The sequence below is a fragment of the Leuresthes tenuis genome, unplaced genomic scaffold, assembly GCF_036924035.1.
Source record: "Leuresthes tenuis unplaced genomic scaffold, fLeuTen1.0.hap1 SCAF_2, whole genome shotgun sequence".
NCBI classification, from domain to species: Eukaryota; Metazoa; Chordata; class Actinopteri; order Atheriniformes; family Atherinopsidae; genus Leuresthes; species Leuresthes tenuis.
Window position 1 is genome coordinate 5526607 of NW_027325356.1, and position 19660 is coordinate 5546266.

Here is a 19660-nt window from a genome sequence, read left to right on the forward strand (position 1 = left end):
TCCATTTCTTATCCATCGCCTTAATCTCTCGGCCACGACAACTTTCTGGCCTTTTGGTAGACCAATAGATGGTCTACAACAGAATGACTGGAAAACAAAAAGAACCAAGGTTTAGCAATGCACAGTTTAGTTCCAGACCTCAACCAAAACGATACACCTTTCAAAGGGCGCCATTGAAATGGGCGCCAATGACACGATTTCTATAGACACAGAATTTTTGTTAAACGATGACAGAGAACATACTATGTGCATTTGTATTTTCCTACTTATCAAGGGGGCAAAGGAACTGACCAATTGTTTAATATCCTAGGAGTCGAGAAAGGAGCATGTGTTCTTCTTTCGGTATGACGGTTCTCCATTTCTTATCCATCGCCTTAATCTCTCGGCCACGACAACTTTCTGGCCTTTTGGTAGACCAATAGATGGTCTACAACAGAATGACTGGAAAACAAAAAGAACCAAGGTTTAGCAATGCACAGTTTAGTTCCAGACCTCAACCAAAACGATACACCTTTCAGTGGGCGCCATTGAAAGCCCCAAGGCATTTAAGGTAGTTTTACAGACACTAGAGTTTTTGTTAAATTTACAATGACAGAGCATATACTATGTGCATTTGTATTTTCCCAATTATCAAAGGGGCTAAGGAACAGACCAATCGGTATGACGGTTCTCCATTTCTTACTATTTAAGGCAACAGGTCAATTCGGCAAACAGCAAACCTGAGTTAAGAGAATCAACGTTGTTGGCAGGACTCGAACCTGCGCGGGGAAACCCCAATGGATTTCTAATCCATCGCCTTAACCTCTCGGCCACAACAACTTGCTGACATAGATCAAAAGGTTAAAAAAAAAACATACGTCAACAGATATTAGTTCTACAAGCAATTATACCTCCATTGAATAACAGCATATACGGCAACAGATAGTCTACGACAGAATGAGTGAAAAACATGGCCTTAACCAAAGTCCTGTGCAATGGCTTGGCAGTCAAACCCAAGTCACCAGCTTGGAGAGCAGCTCGACTCACCAATTTACCTCCATGGCATTTCAGCATGGGCGCCATTGAAATGGGCGCCAATGACACGATTTCTATAGACACTGAATTTTTGTTAAACGATGACAGAGAACATACTATGTGCATTTGTATTTTCCTACTTATCAAGGGGGCAAAGGAACTGACCAATTGTTTAATATCCTAGGAGTCGAGAAAGGAGCATGTGTTCTTCTTTCGGTATGACGGTTCTCCATTTCTTATCCATCGCCTTAATCTCTCGGCCACGACAACTTTCTGGCCTTTTGGTAGACCAATAGATGGTCTACAACAGAATGACTGGAAAACAAAAAGAACCAAGGTTTAGCAATGCACAGTTTAGTTCCAGACGTCAACCAAAACGATACACCTTTCAGTGGGCGCCATTGAAAGCCCCAAGGCATTTAAGGTAGTTTTACAGACACTAGAGTTTTTGTTAAATTTACAATGACAGAGGATATACTATGTGCATTTGTATTTTCCCAATTATCAAAGGGGCTAAGGAACAGACCAATCGGTATGACGGTTCTCCATTTCTCACCATTTAAGGCAACAGGTCAATTCGGCAAACAGCAACCCTGAGTTAAGAGAATCAACGTTGTTGGCAGGACTCGAACCTGCGCGGGGAAACCCCAATGGATTTCAAATCCATCGCCTTAACCTCTCGGCCACAACAACTTGCTGACATAGATCAAAAGGTTAAAAAAAAAACATACGTCAACAGATATTAGTTCTACAAGCAATTATACCTCCATTGAATAACAGCATATACGGCAACAGATAGTCTACGACAGAATGAGTGAAAAACATGGCCTTAACCAAAGTCCTGTGCAATGGCTTGGGAGTCAAACCCAAGTCACCAGCTTGGAGAGCAGCTCGACTCACCAATTTACCTCCATGGCATTTCAGCATGGGCGCCATTGAAATGGGCGCCAATGACACGATTTCTATAGACACTGAATTTTTGTTAAACGATGACAGAGAACATACTATGTGCATTTGTATTTTCCTACTTATCAAGGGGGCAAAGGAACTGACCAATTGTTTAATATCCTAGGAGTCGAGAAAGGAGCATGTGTTCTTCTTTCGGTATGACGGTTCTCCATTTCTTATCCATCGCCTTAATCTCTCGGCCACGACAACTTTCTGGCCTTTTGGTAGACCAATAGATGGTCTACAACAGAATGACTGGAAAACAAAAAGAACCAAGGTTTAGCAATGCACAGTTTAGTTCCAGACCTCAACCAAAACGATACACCTTTCAAAGGGCGCCATTGAAATGGGCGCCAATGACACGATTTCTATAGACACAGAATTTTTGTTAAACGATGACAGAGAACATACTATGTGCATTTGTATTTTCCTACTTATCAAGGGGGCAAAGGAACTGACCAATTGTTTAATATCCTAGGAGTCGAGAAAGGAGCATGTGTTCTTCTTTCGGTATGACGGTTCTCCATTTCTTATCCATCGCCTTAATCTCTCGGCCACGACAACTTTCTGGCCTTTTGGTAGACCAATAGATGGTCTACAACAGAATGACTGGAAAACAAAAAGAACCAAGGTTTAGCAATGCACAGTTTAGTTCCAGACCTCAACCAAAACGATACACCTTTCAGTGGGCGCCATTGAAAGCCCCAAGGCATTTAAGGTAGTTTTACAGACACTAGAGTTTTTGTTAAATTTACAATGACAGAGCATATACTATGTGCATTTGTATTTTCCCAATTATCAAAGGGGCTAAGGAACAGACCAATCGGTATGACGGTTCTCCATTTCTTACTATTTAAGGCAACAGGTCAATTCGGCAAACAGCAAACCTGAGCTAAGAGAATCAACGTTGTTGGCAGGACTCGAACCTGCGCGGGGAAACCCCAATGGATTTCAAATCCATCGCCTTAACCTCTCGGCCACAACAACTTGCTGACATATATAAAAAGGTTAAAAAAAAAACATACGTCAAGAAATATTAGTTCTACAAGCAATTATACCTCCATTGAATAACAGCATATACGGCAACAGATAGTCTACGACAGAATGAGTGAAAAACATGGCCTTAACCAAAGTCCTGTGCAATGGCTTGGCAGTCAAACCCAAGTCACCAGCTTGGAGAGCAGCTCGACTCACCAATTTACCTCCATGGCATTTCAGCATGGGCGCCATTGAAATGGGCGCCAATGACACGATTTCTATAGACACTGAATTTTTGTTAAACGATGACAGAGAACATACTATGTGCATTTGTATTTTCCTACTTATCAAGGGGGCAAAGGAACTGACCAATTGTTTAATATCCTAGGAGTCGAGAAAGGAGCATGTGTTCTTCTTTCGGTATGACGGTTCTCCATTTCTTATCCATCGCCTTAATCTCTCGGCCACGACAACTTTCTGGCCTTTTGGTAGACCAATAGATGGTCTACAACAGAATGACTGGAAAACAAAAAGAACCAAGGTTTAGCAATGCACAGTTTAGTTCCAGACCTCAACCAAAACGATACACCTTTCAGTGGGCGCCATTGAAAGCCCCAAGGCATTTAAGGTAGTTTTACAGACACTAGAGTTTTTGTTAAATTTACAATGACAGAGCATATACTATGTGGATTTGTATTTTCCCAATTATCAAAGGGGCTAAGGAACAGACCAATCGGTATGACGGTTCTCCATTTCTCACCATTTAAGGCAACAGGTCAATTCGGCAAACAGCAACCCTGAGTTAAGAGAATCAACGTTGTTGGCAGGACTCGAACCTGCGCGGGGAAACCCCAATGGATTTCTAATCCATCGCCTTAACCTCTCGGCCACAACAACTTGCTGACATAGATCAAAAGGTTAAAAAAAAAACATACGTCAACAGATATTAGTTCTACAAGCAATTATACCTCCATTGAATAACAGCATATACGGCAACAGATAGTCTACGACAGAATGAGTGAAAAACATGGCCTTAACCAAAGTCCTGTGCAATGGCTTGGCAGTCAAACCCAAGTCACCAGCTTGGAGAGCAGCTCGACTCACCAATTTACCTCCATGGCATTTCAGCATGGGCGCCATTGAAATGGGCGCCAATGACACGATTTCTATAGACACTGAATTTTTGTTAAACGATGACAGAGAACATACTATGTGCATTTGTATTTTCCTACTTATCAAGGGGGCAAAGGAACTGACCAATTGTTTAATATCCTAGGAGTCGAGAAAGGAGCATGTGTTCTTCTTTCGGTATGACGGTTCTCCATTTCTTATCCATCGCCTTAATCTCTCGGCCACGACAACTTTCTGGCCTTTTGGTAGACCAATAGATGGTCTACAACAGAATGACTGGAAAACAAAAAGAACCAAGGTTTAGCAATGCACAGTTTAGTTCCAGACCTCAACCAAAACGATACACCTTTCAGTGGGCGCCATTGAAAGCCCCAAGGCATTTAAGGTAGTTTTACAGACACTAGAGTTTTTGTTAAATTTACAATGACAGAGCATATACTATGTGCATTTGTATTTTCCCAATTATCAAAGGGGCTAAGGAACAGACCAATCGGTATGACGGTTCTCCATTTCTTACCATTTAAGGTAACAGGTCAATTCGGCAAACAGCAACCCTGAGCTAAGAGAATCAACGTTGTTGGCAGGACTCGAACCTGCGCGGGGAATCCCCAATGGATTTCAAATCCATCGCCTTAACCTCTCGGCCACAACAACTTGCTGACATAGATCAAAAGGTTAAAAAAAAAACATACGTCAAGAAATATTAGTTCTACAAGCAATTATACCTCCATTGAATAACAGCATATACGGCAACAGATAGTCTACGACAGAATGAGTGAAAAACATGGCCTTAACCAAAGTCCTGTGCAATGGCTTGGGAGTCAAACCCAAGTCACCAGCTTGGAGAGCAGCTCGACTCACCAATTTACCTCCATGGCATTTCAGCATGGGCGCCATTGAAATGGGCGCCAATGACACGATTTCTATAGACACTGAATTTTTGTTAAACGATGACAGAGAACATACTATGTGCATTTGTATTTTCCTACTTATCAAGGGGGCAAAGGAACTGACCAATTGTTTAATATCCTAGGAGTCGAGAAAGGAGCATGTGTTCTTCTTTCGGTATGACGGTTCTCCATTTCTTATCCATCGCCTTAATCTCTCGGCCACGACAACTTTCTGGCCTTTTGGTAGACCAATAGATGGTCTACAACAGAATGACTGGAAAACAAAAAGAACCAAGGTTTAGCAATGCACAGTTTAGTTCCAGACCTCAACCAAAACGATACACCTTTCAGTGGGCGCCATTGAAAGCCCCAAGGCATTTAAGGTAGTTTTACAGACACTAGAGTTTTTGTTAAATTTACAATGACAGAGCATATACTATGTGCATTTGTATTTTCCCAATTATCAAAGGGGCTAAGGAACAGACCAATCGGTATGACGGTTCTCCATTTCTTACTATTTAAGGCAACAGGTCAATTCGGCAAACAGCAAACCTGAGCTAAGAGAATCAACGTTGTTGGCAGGACTCGAACCTGCGCGGGGAAACCCCAATGGATTTCAAATCCATCGCCTTAACCTCTCGGCCACAACAACTTGCTGACATATATAAAAAGGTTAAAAAAAAAACATACGTCAAGAAATATTAGTTCTACAAGCAATTATACCTCCATTGAATAACAGCATATACGGCAACAGATAGTCTACGACAGAATGAGTGAAAAACATGGCCTTAACCAAAGTCCTGTGCAATGGCTTGGCAGTCAAACCCAAGTCACCAGCTTGGAGAGCAGCTCGACTCACCAATTTACCTCCATGGCATTTCAGCATGGGCGCCATTGAAATGGGCGCCAATGACACGATTTCTATAGACACTGAATTTTTGTTAAACGATGACAGAGAACATACTATGTGCATTTGTATTTTCCTACTTATCAAGGGGGCAAAGGAACTGACCAATTGTTTAATATCCTAGGAGTCGAGAAAGGAGCATGTGTTCTTCTTTCGGTATGACGGTTCTTCATTTCTTATCCATCGCCTTAATCTCTCGGCCACGACAACTTTCTGGCCTTTTGGTAGACCAATAGATGGTCTACAACAGAATGACTGGAAAACAAAAAGAACCAAGGTTTAGCAATGCACAGTTTAGTTCCAGACCTCAACCAAAACGATACACCTTTCAGTGGGCGCCATTGAAAGCCCCAAGGCATTTAAGGTAGTTTTACAGACACTAGAGTTTTTGTTAAATTTACAATGACAGAGCATATACTATGTGGATTTGTATTTTCCCAATTATCAAAGGGGCTAAGGAACAGACCAATCGGTATGACGGTTCTCCATTTCTCACCATTTAAGGCAACAGGTCAATTCGGCAAACAGCAACCCTGAGTTAAGAGAATCAACGTTGTTGGCAGGACTCGAACCTGCGCGGGGAAACCCCAATGGATTTCTAATCCATCGCCTTAACCTCTCGGCCACAACAACTTGCTGACATAGATCAAAAGGTTAAAAAAAAAACATACGTCAACAGATATTAGTTCTACAAGCAATTATACCTCCATTGAATAACAGCATATACGGCAACAGATAGTCTACGACAGAATGAGTGAAAAACATGGCCTTAACCAAAGTCCTGTGCAATGGCTTGGGAGTCAAACCCAAGTCACCAGCTTGGAGAGCAGCTCGACTCACCAATTTACCTCCATGGCATTTCAGCATGGGCGCCATTGAAATGGGCGCCAATGACACGATTTCTATAGACACTGAATTTTTGTTAAACGATGACAGAGAACATACTATGTGCATTTGTATTTTCCTACTTATCAAGGGGGCAAAGGAACTGACCAATTGTTTAATATCCTAGGAGTCGAGAAAGGAGCATGTGTTCTTCTTTCGGTATGACGGTTCTCCATTTCTTATCCATCGCCTTAATCTCTCGGCCACGACAACTTTCTGGCCTTTTGGTAGACCAATAGATGGTCTACAACAGAATGACTGGAAAACAAAAAGAACCAAGGTTTAGCAATGCACAGTTTAGTTCCAGACCTCAACCAAAACGATACACCTTTCAGTGGGCGCCATTGAAATGGGCGCCAATGACACGATTTCTATAGACACAGAATTTTTGTTAAACGATGACAGAGAACATACTATGTGCATTTGTATTTTCCTACTTATCAAGGGGGCAAAGGAACTGACCAATTGTTTAATATCCTAGGAGTCGAGAAAGGAGCATGTGTTCTTCTTTCGGTATGACGGTTCTCCATTTCTTATCCATCGCCTTAATCTCTCGGCCACGACAACTTTCTGGCCTTTTGGTAGACCAATAGATGGTCTACAACAGAATGACTGGAAAACAAAAAGAACCAAGGTTTAGCAATGCACAGTTTAGTTCCAGACCTCAACCAAAACGATACACCTTTCAGTGGGCGCCATTGAAAGCCCCAAGGCATTTAAGGTAGTTTTACAGACACTAGAGTTTTTGTTAAATATACAATGACAGAGCATATACTATGTGCATTTGTATTTTCCCAATTATCAAAGGGGCTAAGGAACAGACCAATCGGTATGACGGTTCTCCATTTCTCACCATTTAAGGCAACAGGTCAATTCGGCAAACAGCAACCCTGAGTTAAGAGAATCAACGTTGTTGGCAGGACTCGAACCTGCGCGGGGAAACCCCAATGGATTTCTAATCCATCACCTTAACCTCTCGGCCACAACAACTTGCTGACATAGATCAAAAGGTTAAAAAAAAAACATACGTCAACAGATATTAGTTCTACAAGCAATTATACCTCCATTGAATAACAGCATATACGGCAACAGATAGTCTACGACAGAATGAGTGAAAAACATGGCCTTAACCAAAGTCCTGTGCAATGGCTTGGCAGTCAAACCCAAGTCACCAGCTTGGAGAGCAGCTCGACTCACCAATTTACCTCCATGGCATTTCAGCATGGGCGCCATTGAAATGGGCGCCAATGACACGATTTCTATAGACACTGAATTTTTGTTAAACGATGACAGAGAACATACTATGTGCATTTGTATTTTCCTACTTATCAAGGGGGCAAAGGAACTGACCAATTGTTTAATATCCTAGGAGTCGAGAAAGGAGCATGTGTTCTTCTTTCGGTATGACGGTTCTCCATTTCTTATCCATCGCCTTAATCTCTCGGCCACGACAACTTTCTGGCCTTTTGGTAGACCAATAGATGGTCTACAACAGAATGACTGGAAAACAAAAAGAACCAAGGTTTAGCAATGCACAGTTTAGTTCCAGACCTCAACCAAAACGATACACCTTTCAGTGGGCGCCATTGAAATGGGCGCCAATGACACGATTTCTATAGACACAGAATTTTTGTTAAACGATGACAGAGAACATACTATGTGCATTTGTATTTTCCTACTTATCAAGGGGGCAAAGGAACTGACCAATTGTTTAATATCCTAGGAGTCGAGAAAGGAGCATGTGTTCTTCTTTCGGTATGACGGTTCTCCATTTCTTATCCATCGCCTTAATCTCTCGGCCACGACAACTTTCTGGCCTTTTGGTAGACCAATAGATGGTCTACAACAGAATGACTGGAAAACAAAAAGAACCAAGGTTTAGCAATGCACAGTTTAGTTCCAGACCTCAACCAAAACGATACACCTTTCAGTGGGCGCCATTGAAAGCCCCAAGGCATTTAAGGTAGTTTTACAGACACTAGAGTTTTTGTTAAATTTACAATGACAGAGGATATACTATGTGCATTTGTATTTTCCCAATTATCAAAGCGGCTAAGGAACAGACCAATCGGTATGACGGTTCTCCATTTCTCACCATTTAAGGCAACAGGTCAATTCGGCAAACAGCAACCCTGAGTTAAGAGAATCAACGTTGTTGGCAGGACTCGAACCTGCGCGGGGAAACCCCAATGGATTTCTAATCCATCGCCTTAACCTCTCGGCCACAACAACTTGCTGACATAGATCAAAAGGTTAAAAAAAAAACATACGTCAACAGATATTAGTTCTACAAGCAATTATACCTCCATTGAATAACAGCATATACGGCAACAGATAGTCTACGACAGAATGAGTGAAAAACATGGCCTTAACCAAAGTCCTGTGCAATGGCTTGGCAGTCAAACCCAAGTCACCAGCTTGGAGAGCAGCTCGACTCACCAATTTACCTCCATGGCATTTCAGCATGGGCGCCATTGAAATGGGCGCCAATGACACGATTTCTATAGACACTGAATTTTTGTTAAACGATGACAGAGAACATACTATGTGCATTTGTATTTTCCTACTTATCAAGGGGGCAAAGGAACTGACCAATTGTTTAATATCCTAGGAGTCGAGAAAGGAGCATGTGTTCTTCTTTCGGTATGACGGTTCTCCATTTCTTATCCATCGCCTTAATCTCTCGGCCACGACAACTTTCTGGCCTTTTGGTAGACCAATAGATGGTCTACAACAGAATGACTGGAAAACAAAAAGAACCAAGGTTTAGCAATGCACAGTTTAGTTCCAGACCTCAACCAAAACGATACACCTTTCAGTGGGCGCCATTGAAATGGGCGCCAATGACACGATTTCTATAGACACAGAATTTTTGTTAAACGATGACAGAGAACATACTATGTGCATTTGTATTTTCCTACTTATCAAGGGGGCAAAGGAACTGACCAATTGTTTAATATCCTAGGAGTCGAGAAAGGAGCATGTGTTCTTCTTTCGGTATGACGGTTCTCCATTTCTTATCCATCGCCTTAATCTCTCGGCCACGACAACTTTCTGGCCTTTTGGTAGACCAATAGATGGTCTACAACAGAATGACTGGAAAACAAAAAGAACCAAGGTTTAGCAATGCACAGTTTAGTTCCAGACCTCAACCAAAACGATACACCTTTCAGTGGGCGCCATTGAAAGCCCCAAGGCATTTAAGGTAGTTTTACAGACACTAGAGTTTTTGTTAAATTTACAATGACAGAGCATATACTATGTGCATTTGTATTTTCCCAATTATCAAAGGGGCTAAGGAACAGACCAATCGGTATGACGGTTCTCCATTTCTTACTATTTAAGGCAACAGGTCAATTCGGCAAACAGCAAACCTGAGCTAAGAGAATCAACGTTGTTGGCAGGACTCGAACCTGCGCGGGGAAACCCCAATGGATTTCAAATCCATCGCCTTAACCTCTCGGCCACAACAACTTGCTGACATATATAAAAAGGTTAAAAAAAAAACATACGTCAAGAAATATTAGTTCTACAAGCAATTATACCTCCATTGAATAACAGCATATACGGCAACAGATAGTCTACGACAGAATGAGTGAAAAACATGGCCTTAACCAAAGTCCTGTGCAATGGCTTGGCAGTCAAACCCAAGTCACCAGCTTGGAGAGCAGCTCGACTCACCAATTTACCTCCATGGCATTTCAGCATGGGCGCCATTGAAATGGGCGCCAATGACACGATTTCTATAGACACTGAATTTTTGTTAAACGATGACAGAGAACATACTATGTGCATTTGTATTTTCCTACTTATCAAGGGGGCAAAGGAACTGACCAATTGTTTAATATCCTAGGAGTCGAGAAAGGAGCATGTGTTCTTCTTTCGGTATGACGGTTCTCCATTTCTTATCCATCGCCTTAATCTCTCGGCCACGACAACTTTCTGGCCTTTTGGTAGACCAATAGATGGTCTACAACAGAATGACTGGAAAACAAAAAGAACCAAGGTTTAGCAATGCACAGTTTAGTTCCAGACCTCAACCAAAACGATACACCTTTCAGTGGGCGCCATTGAAAGCCCCAAGGCATTTAAGGTAGTTTTACAGACACTAGAGTTTTTGTTAAATTTACAATGACAGAGCATATACTATGTGGATTTGTATTTTCCCAATTATCAAAGGGGCTAAGGAACAGACCAATCGGTATGACGGTTCTCCATTTCTCACCATTTAAGGCAACAGGTCAATTCGGCAAACAGCAACCCTGAGTTAAGAGAATCAACGTTGTTGGCAGGACTCGAACCTGCGCGGGGAAACCCCAATGGATTTCTAATCCATCGCCTTAACCTCTCGGCCACAACAACTTGCTGACATAGATCAAAAGGTTAAAAAAAAAACATACGTCAACAGATATTAGTTCTACAAGCAATTATACCTCCATTGAATAACAGCATATACGGCAACAGATAGTCTACGACAGAATGAGTGAAAAACATGGCCTTAACCAAAGTCCTGTGCAATGGCTTGGCAGTCAAACCCAAGTCACCAGCTTGGAGAGCAGCTCGACTCACCAATTTACCTCCATGGCATTTCAGCATGGGCGCCATTGAAATGGGCGCCAATGACACGATTTCTATAGACACTGAATTTTTGTTAAACGATGACAGAGAACATACTATGTGCATTTGTATTTTCCTACTTATCAAGGGGGCAAAGGAACTGACCAATTGTTTAATATCCTAGGAGTCGAGAAAGGAGCATGTGTTCTTCTTTCGGTATGACGGTTCTCCATTTCTTATCCATCGCCTTAATCTCTCGGCCACGACAACTTTCTGGCCTTTTGGTAGACCAATAGATGGTCTACAACAGAATGACTGGAAAACAAAAAGAACCAAGGTTTAGCAATGCACAGTTTAGTTCCAGACCTCAACCAAAACGATACACCTTTCAGTGGGCGCCATTGAAAGCCCCAAGGCATTTAAGGTAGTTTTACAGACACTAGAGTTTTTGTTAAATTTACAATGACAGAGCATATACTATGTGCATTTGTATTTTCCCAATTATCAAAGGGGCTAAGGAACAGACCAATCGGTATGACGGTTCTCCATTTCTTACCATTTAAGGTAACAGGTCAATTCGGCAAACAGCAACCCTGAGCTAAGAGAATCAACGTTGTTGGCAGGACTCGAACCTGCGCGGGGAAACCCCAATGGATTTCAAATCCATCGCCTTAACCTCTCGGCCACAACAACTTGCTGACATAGATCAAAAGGTTAAAAAAAAAACATACGTCAAGAAATATTAGTTCTACAAGCAATTATACCTCCATTGAATAACAGCATATACGGCAACAGATAGTCTACGACAGAATGAGTGAAAAACATGGCCTTAACCAAAGTCCTGTGCAATGGCTTGGGAGTCAAACCCAAGTCACCAGCTTGGAGAGCAGCTCGACTCACCAATTTACCTCCATGGCATTTCAGCATGGGCGCCATTGAAATGGGCGCCAATGACACGATTTCTATAGACACTGAATTTTTGTTAAACGATGACAGAGAACATACTATGTGCATTTGTATTTTCCTACTTATCAAGGGGGCAAAGGAACTGACCAATTGTTTAATATCCTAGGAGTCGAGAAAGGAGCATGTGTTCTTCTTTCGGTATGACGGTTCTCCATTTCTTATCCATCGCCTTAATCTCTCGGCCACGACAACTTTCTGGCCTTTTGGTAGACCAATAGATGGTCTACAACAGAATGACTGGAAAACAAAAAGAACCAAGGTTTAGCAATGCACAGTTTAGTTCCAGACCTCAACCAAAACGATACACCTTTCAAAGGGCGCCATTGAAATGGGCGCCAATGACACGATTTCTATAGACACAGAATTTTTGTTAAACGATGACAGAGAACATACTATGTGCATTTGTATTTTCCTACTTATCAAGGGGGCAAAGGAACTGACCAATTGTTTAATATCCTAGGAGTCGAGAAAGGAGCATGTGTTCTTCTTTCGGTATGACGGTTCTCCATTTCTTATCCATCGCCTTAATCTCTCGGCCACGACAACTTTCTGGCCTTTTGGTAGACCAATAGATGGTCTACAACAGAATGACTGGAAAACAAAAAGAACCAAGGTTTAGCAATGCACAGTTTAGTTCCAGACCTCAACCAAAACGATACACCTTTCAGTGGGCGCCATTGAAAGCCCCAAGGCATTTAAGGTAGTTTTACAGACACTAGAGTTTTTGTTAAATTTACAATGACAGAGCATATACTATGTGCATTTGTATTTTCCCAATTATCAAAGGGGCTAAGGAACAGACCAATCGGTATGACGGTTCTCCATTTCTTACTATTTAAGGCAACAGGTCAATTCGGCAAACAGCAAACCTGAGCTAAGAGAATCAACGTTGTTGGCAGGACTCGAACCTGCGCGGGGAAACCCCAATGGATTTCAAATCCATCGCCTTAACCTCTCGGCCACAACAACTTGCTGACATATATAAAAAGGTTAAAAAAAAAACATACGTCAAGAAATATTAGTTCTACAAGCAATTATACCTCCATTGAATAACAGCATATACGGCAACAGATAGTCTACGACAGAATGAGTGAAAAACATGGCCTTAACCAAAGTCCTGTGCAATGGCTTGGCAGTCAAACCCAAGTCACCAGCTTGGAGAGCAGCTCGACTCACCAATTTACCTCCATGGCATTTCAGCATGGGCGCCATTGAAATGGGCGCCAATGACACGATTTCTATAGACACTGAATTTTTGTTAAACGATGACAGAGAACATACTATGTGCATTTGTATTTTCCTACTTATCAAGGGGGCAAAGGAACTGACCAATTGTTTAATATCCTAGGAGTCGAGAAAGGAGCATGTGTTCTTCTTTCGGTATGACGGTTCTCCATTTCTTATCCATCGCCTTAATCTCTCGGCCACGACAACTTTCTGGCCTTTTGGTAGACCAATAGATGGTCTACAACAGAATGACTGGAAAACAAAAAGAACCAAGGTTTAGCAATGCACAGTTTAGTTCCAGACCTCAACCAAAACGATACACCTTTCAGTGGGCGCCATTGAAAGCCCCAAGGCATTTAAGGTAGTTTTACAGACACTAGAGTTTTTGTTAAATTTACAATGACAGAGCATATACTATGTGGATTTGTATTTTCCCAATTATCAAAGGGGCTAAGGAACAGACCAATCGGTATGACGGTTCTCCATTTCTCACCATTTAAGGCAACAGGTCAATTCGGCAAACAGCAACCCTGAGTTAAGAGAATCAACGTTGTTGGCAGGACTCGAACCTGCGCGGGGAAACCCCAATGGATTTCTAATCCATCGCCTTAACCTCTCGGCCACAACAACTTGCTGACATAGATCAAAAGGTTAAAAAAAAAACATACGTCAACAGATATTAGTTCTACAAGCAATTATACCTCCATTGAATAACAGCATATACGGCAACAGATAGTCTACGACAGAATGAGTGAAAAACATGGCCTTAACCAAAGTCCTGTGCAATGGCTTGGGAGTCAAACCCAAGTCACCAGCTTGGAGAGCAGCTCGACTCACCAATTTACCTCCATGGCATTTCAGCATGGGCGCCATTGAAATGGGCGCCAATGACACGATTTCTATAGACACTGAATTTTTGTTAAACGATGACAGAGAACATACTATGTGCATTTGTATTTTCCTACTTATCAAGGGGGCAAAGGAACTGACCAATTGTTTAATATCCTAGGAGTCGAGAAAGGAGCATGTGTTCTTCTTTCGGTATGACGGTTCTCCATTTCTTATCCATCGCCTTAATCTCTCGGCCACGACAACTTTCTGGCCTTTTGGTAGACCAATAGATGGTCTACAACAGAATGACTGGAAAACAAAAAGAACCAAGGTTTAGCAATGCACAGTTTAGTTCCAGACCTCAACCAAAACGATACACCTTTCAAAGGGCGCCATTGAAATGGGCGCCAATGACACGATTTCTATAGACACAGAATTTTTGTTAAACGATGACAGAGAACATACTATGTGCATTTGTATTTTCCTACTTATCAAGGGGGCAAAGGAACTGACCAATTGTTTAATATCCTAGGAGTCGAGAAAGGAGCATGTGTTCTTCTTTCGGTATGACGGTTCTCCATTTCTTATCCATCGCCTTAATCTCTCGGCCACGACAACTTTCTGGCCTTTTGGTAGACCAATAGATGGTCTACAACAGAATGACTGGAAAACAAAAAGAACCAAGGTTTAGCAATGCACAGTTTAGTTCCAGACCTCAACCAAAACGATACACCTTTCAGTGGGCGCCATTGAAAGCCCCAAGGCATTTAAGGTAGTTTTACAGACACTAGAGTTTTTGTTAAATTTACAATGACAGAGCATATACTATGTGCATTTGTATTTTCCCAATTATCAAAGGGGCTAAGGAACAGACCAATCGGTATGACGGTTCTCCATTTCTTACTATTTAAGGCAACAGGTCAATTCGGCAAACAGCAAACCTGAGCTAAGAGAATCAACGTTGTTGGCAGGACTCGAACCTGCGCGGGGAAACCCCAATGGATTTCAAATCCATCGCCTTAACCTCTCGGCCACAACAACTTGCTGACATATATAAAAAGGTTAAAAAAAAAACATACGTCAAGAAATATTAGTTCTACAAGCAATTATACCTCCATTGAATAACAGCATATACGGCAACAGATAGTCTACGACAGAATGAGTGAAAAACATGGCCTTAACCAAAGTCCTGTGCAATGGCTTGGCAGTCAAACCCAAGTCACCAGCTTGGAGAGCAGCTCGACTCACCAATTTACCTCCATGGCATTTCAGCATGGGCGCCATTGAAATGGGCGCCAATGACACGATTTCTATAGACACTGAATTTTTGTTAAACGATGACAGAGAACATACTATGTGCATTTGTATTTTCCTACTTATCAAGGGGGCAAAGGAACTGACCAATTGTTTAATATCCTAGGAGTCGAGAAAGGAGCATGTGTTCTTCTTTCGGTATGACGGTTCTCCATTTCTTATCCATCGCCTTAATCTCTCGGCCACGACAACTTTCTGGCCTTTTGGTAGACCAATAGATGGTCTACAACAGAATGACTGGAAAACAAAAAGAACCAAGGTTTAGCAATGCACAGTTTAGTTCCAGACCTCAACCAAAACGATACACCTTTCAGTGGGCGCCATTGAAAGCCCCAAGGCATTTAAGGTAGTTTTACAGACACTAGAGTTTTTGTTAAATTTACAATGACAGAGGATATACTATGTGGATTTGTATTTTCCCAATTATCAAAGGGGCTAAGGAACAGACCAATCGGTATGACGGTTCTCCATTTCTCACCATTTAAGGCAACAGGTCAATTCGGCAAACAGCAACCCTGAGTTAAGAGAATCAACGTTGTTGGCAGGACTCGAACCTGCGCGGGGAAACCCCAATGGATTTCTAATCCATCGCCTTAACCTCTCGGCCACAACAACTTGCTGACATAGATCAAAAGGTTAAAAAAAAAACATACGTCAACAGATATTAGTTCTACAAGCAATTATACCTCCATTGAATAACAGCATATACGGCAACAGATAGTCTACGACAGAATGAGTGAAAAACATGGCCTTAACCAAAGTCCTGTGCAATGGCTTGGGAGTCAAACCCAAGTCACCAGCTTGGAGAGCAGCTCGACTCACCAATTTACCTCCATGGCATTTCAGCATGGGCGCCATTGAAATGGGCGCCAATGACACGATTTCTATAGACACTGAATTTTTGTTAAACGATGACAGAGAACATACTATGTGCATTTGTATTTTCCTACTTATCAAGGGGGCAAAGGAACTGACCAATTGTTTAATATCCTAGGAGTCGAGAAAGGAGCATGTGTTCTTCTTTCGGTATGACGGTTCTCCATTTCTTATCCATCGCCTTAATCTCTCGGCCACGACAACTTTCTGGCCTTTTGGTAGACCAATAGATGGTCTACAACAGAATGACTGGAAAACAAAAAGAACCAAGGTTTAGCAATGCACAGTTTAGTTCCAGACCTCAACCAAAACGATACACCTTTCAGTGGGCGCCATTGAAATGGGCGCCAATGACACGATTTCTATAGACACAGAATTTTTGTTAAACGATGACAGAGAACATACTATGTGCATTTGTATTTTCCTACTTATCAAGGGGGCAAAGGAACTGACCAATTGTTTAATATCCTAGGAGTCGAGAAAGGAGCATGTGTTCTTCTTTCGGTATGACGGTTCTCCATTTCTTATCCATCGCCTTAATCTCTCGGCCACGACAACTTTCTGGCCTTTTGGTAGACCAATAGATGGTCTACAACAGAATGACTGGAAAACAAAAAGAACCAAGGTTTAGCAATGCACAGTTTAGTTCCAGACCTCAACCAAAACGATACACCTTTCAGTGGGCGCCATTGAAAGCCCCAAGGCATTTAAGGTAGTTTTACAGACACTAGAGTTTTTGTTAAATATACAATGACAGAGCATATACTATGTGCATTTGTATTTTCCCAATTATCAAAGGGGCTAAGGAACAGACCAATCGGTATGACGGTTCTCCATTTCTCACCATTTAAGGCAACAGGTCAATTCGGCAAACAGCAACCCTGAGCTAAGAGAATCAACGTTGTTGGCAGGACTCGAACCTGCGCGGGGAAACCCCAATGGATTTCAAATCCATCGCCTTAACCTCTCGGCCACAACAACTTGCTGACATAGATCAAAAGGTTAAAAAAAAAACATACGTCAAGAAATATTAGTTCTACAAGCAATTATACCTCCATTGAATAACAGCATATACGGCAACAGATAGTCTACGACAGAATGAGTGAAAAACATGGCCTTAACCAAAGTCCTGTGCAATGGCTTGGGAGTCAAACCCAAGTCACCAGCTTGGAGAGCAGCTCGACTCACCAATTTACCTCCATGGCATTTCAGCATGGGCGCCATTGAAATGGGCGCCAATGACACGATTTCTATAGACACTGAATTTTTGTTAAACGATGACAGAGAACATACTATGTGCATTTGTATTTTCCTACTTATCAAGGGGGCAAAGGAACTGACCAATTGTTTAATATCCTAGGAGTCGAGAAAGGAGCATGTGTTCTTCTTTCGGTATGACGGTTCTCCATTTCTTATCCATCGCCTTAATCTCTCGGCCACGACAACTTTCTGGCCTTTTGGTAGACCAATAGATGGTCTACAACAGAATGACTGGAAAACAAAAAGAACCAAGGTTTAGCAATGCACAGTTTAGTTCCAGACCTCAACCAAAACGATACACCTTTCAAAGGGCGCCATTGAAATGGGCGCCAATGACACGATTTCTATAGACACAGAATTTTTGTTAAACGATGACAGAGAACATACTATGTGCATTTGTATTTTCCTACTTATCAAGGGGGCAAAGGAACTGACCAATTGTTTAATATCCTAGGAGTCGAGAAAGGAGCATGTGTTCTTCTTTCGGTATGACGGTTCTCCATTTCTTATCCATCGCCTTAATCTCTCGGCCACGACAACTTTCTGGCCTTTTGGTAGACCAATAGATGGTCTACAACAGAATGACTGGAAAACAAAAAGAACCAAGGTTTAGCAATGCACAGTTTAGTTCCAGACCTCAACCAAAACGATACACCTTTCAGTGGGCGCCATTGAAAGCCCCAAGGCATTTAAGGTAGTTTTACAGACACTAGAGTTTTTGTTAAATTTACAATGACAGAGCATATACTATGTGCATTTGTATTTTCCCAATTATCAAAGGGGCTAAGGAACAGACCAATCGGTATGACGGTTCTCCATTTCTTACTATTTAAGGCAACAGGTCAATTCGGCAAACAGCAAACCTGAGCTAAGAGAATCAACGTTGTTGGCAGGACTCGAACCTGCGCGGGGAAACCCCAATGGATTTCAAATCCATCGCCTTAACCTCTCGGCCACAACAACTTGCTGACATATATAAAAAGGTTAAAAAAAAAACATACGTCAAGAAATATTAGTTCTACAAGCAATTATACCTCCATTGAATAACAGCATATACGGCAACAGATAGTCTACGACAGAATGAGTGAAAAACATGGCCTTAACCAAAGTCCTGTGCAATGGCTTGGCAGTCAAACCCAAGTCACCAGCTTGGAGAGCAGCTCGACTCACCAATTTACCTCCATGGCATTTCAGCATGGGCGCCATTGAAATGGGCGCCAATGACACGATTTCTATAGACACTGAATTTTTGTTAAACGATGACAGAGAACATACTATGTGCATTTGTATTTTCCTACTTATCAAGGGGGCAAAGGAACTGACCAATTGTTTAATATCCTAGGAGTCGAGAAAGGAGCATGTGTTCTTCTTTCGGTATGACGGTTCTCCATTTCTTATCCATCGCCTTAATCTCTCGGCCACGACAACTTTCTGGCCTTTTGGTAGACCAATAGATGGTCTACAACAGAATGACTGGAAAACAAAAAGAACCAAGGTTTAGCAATGCACAGTTTAGTTCCAGACCTCAACCAAAACGATACACCTTTCAGTGGGCGCCATTGAAAGCCCCAAGGCATTTAAGGTAGTTTTACAGACACTAGAGTTTTTGTTAAATTTACAATGACAGAGCATATACTATGTGGATTTGTATTTTCCCAATTATCAAAGGGGCTAAGGAACAGACCAATCGGTATGACGGTTCTCCATTTCTCACCATTTAAGGCAACAGGTCAATTCGGCAAACAGCAACCCTGAGTTAAGAGAATCAACGTTGTTGGCAGGACTCGAACCTGCGCGGGGAAACCCCAATGGATTTCTAATCCATCGCCTTAACCTCTCGGCCACAACAACTTGCTGACATAGATCAAAAGGTTAA

General features: G+C 41.9%; 19 non-coding genes across 19 annotated transcripts; all 19 read right to left on the minus strand.

The window, feature by feature from the left end:
• Nucleotides 1–737: 737 nt before the first annotated feature.
• trnas-aga (transfer RNA serine (anticodon AGA)) lies at nucleotides 738–819 on the minus strand. Its single transcript has one exon. It is a non-coding gene; the product is annotated as a tRNA-Ser (tRNA).
• Nucleotides 820–1625: 806 nt separating this feature from the next.
• trnas-uga (transfer RNA serine (anticodon UGA)) lies at nucleotides 1626–1707 on the minus strand. The gene has a single exon. It is a non-coding gene; the product is annotated as a tRNA-Ser (tRNA).
• Nucleotides 1708–2867: 1160 nt separating this feature from the next.
• trnas-uga (transfer RNA serine (anticodon UGA)) lies at nucleotides 2868–2949 on the minus strand. Its single transcript has one exon. It is a non-coding gene; the product is annotated as a tRNA-Ser (tRNA).
• An 806-nt stretch (nucleotides 2950–3755) lies between these two features.
• On the minus strand, nucleotides 3756–3837 carry trnas-aga (transfer RNA serine (anticodon AGA)). Its single transcript has one exon. It is a non-coding gene; the product is annotated as a tRNA-Ser (tRNA).
• An 806-nt stretch (nucleotides 3838–4643) lies between these two features.
• On the minus strand, nucleotides 4644–4725 carry trnas-uga (transfer RNA serine (anticodon UGA)). Its single transcript has one exon. It is a non-coding gene; the product is annotated as a tRNA-Ser (tRNA).
• An 806-nt stretch (nucleotides 4726–5531) lies between these two features.
• trnas-uga (transfer RNA serine (anticodon UGA)) lies at nucleotides 5532–5613 on the minus strand. Its single transcript has one exon. It is a non-coding gene; the product is annotated as a tRNA-Ser (tRNA).
• An 806-nt stretch (nucleotides 5614–6419) lies between these two features.
• Nucleotides 6420–6501, minus strand: trnas-aga (transfer RNA serine (anticodon AGA)). Its single transcript has one exon. It is a non-coding gene; the product is annotated as a tRNA-Ser (tRNA).
• A 1160-nt stretch (nucleotides 6502–7661) lies between these two features.
• Nucleotides 7662–7743, minus strand: trnas-aga (transfer RNA serine (anticodon AGA)). Its single transcript has one exon. It is a non-coding gene; the product is annotated as a tRNA-Ser (tRNA).
• Nucleotides 7744–8903: 1160 nt separating this feature from the next.
• Nucleotides 8904–8985, minus strand: trnas-aga (transfer RNA serine (anticodon AGA)). The gene has a single exon. It is a non-coding gene; the product is annotated as a tRNA-Ser (tRNA).
• A 1160-nt stretch (nucleotides 8986–10145) lies between these two features.
• On the minus strand, nucleotides 10146–10227 carry trnas-uga (transfer RNA serine (anticodon UGA)). Its single transcript has one exon. It is a non-coding gene; the product is annotated as a tRNA-Ser (tRNA).
• Nucleotides 10228–11033: 806 nt separating this feature from the next.
• On the minus strand, nucleotides 11034–11115 carry trnas-aga (transfer RNA serine (anticodon AGA)). The gene has a single exon. It is a non-coding gene; the product is annotated as a tRNA-Ser (tRNA).
• An 806-nt stretch (nucleotides 11116–11921) lies between these two features.
• Nucleotides 11922–12003, minus strand: trnas-uga (transfer RNA serine (anticodon UGA)). Its single transcript has one exon. It is a non-coding gene; the product is annotated as a tRNA-Ser (tRNA).
• Nucleotides 12004–13163: 1160 nt separating this feature from the next.
• Nucleotides 13164–13245, minus strand: trnas-uga (transfer RNA serine (anticodon UGA)). Its single transcript has one exon. It is a non-coding gene; the product is annotated as a tRNA-Ser (tRNA).
• An 806-nt stretch (nucleotides 13246–14051) lies between these two features.
• trnas-aga (transfer RNA serine (anticodon AGA)) lies at nucleotides 14052–14133 on the minus strand. The gene has a single exon. It is a non-coding gene; the product is annotated as a tRNA-Ser (tRNA).
• A 1160-nt stretch (nucleotides 14134–15293) lies between these two features.
• trnas-uga (transfer RNA serine (anticodon UGA)) lies at nucleotides 15294–15375 on the minus strand. Its single transcript has one exon. It is a non-coding gene; the product is annotated as a tRNA-Ser (tRNA).
• An 806-nt stretch (nucleotides 15376–16181) lies between these two features.
• On the minus strand, nucleotides 16182–16263 carry trnas-aga (transfer RNA serine (anticodon AGA)). Its single transcript has one exon. It is a non-coding gene; the product is annotated as a tRNA-Ser (tRNA).
• A 1160-nt stretch (nucleotides 16264–17423) lies between these two features.
• On the minus strand, nucleotides 17424–17505 carry trnas-uga (transfer RNA serine (anticodon UGA)). The gene has a single exon. It is a non-coding gene; the product is annotated as a tRNA-Ser (tRNA).
• A 1160-nt stretch (nucleotides 17506–18665) lies between these two features.
• On the minus strand, nucleotides 18666–18747 carry trnas-uga (transfer RNA serine (anticodon UGA)). The gene has a single exon. It is a non-coding gene; the product is annotated as a tRNA-Ser (tRNA).
• Nucleotides 18748–19553: 806 nt separating this feature from the next.
• trnas-aga (transfer RNA serine (anticodon AGA)) lies at nucleotides 19554–19635 on the minus strand. The gene has a single exon. It is a non-coding gene; the product is annotated as a tRNA-Ser (tRNA).
• Between the last annotated feature and the right edge of the window lie 25 nt (nucleotides 19636–19660).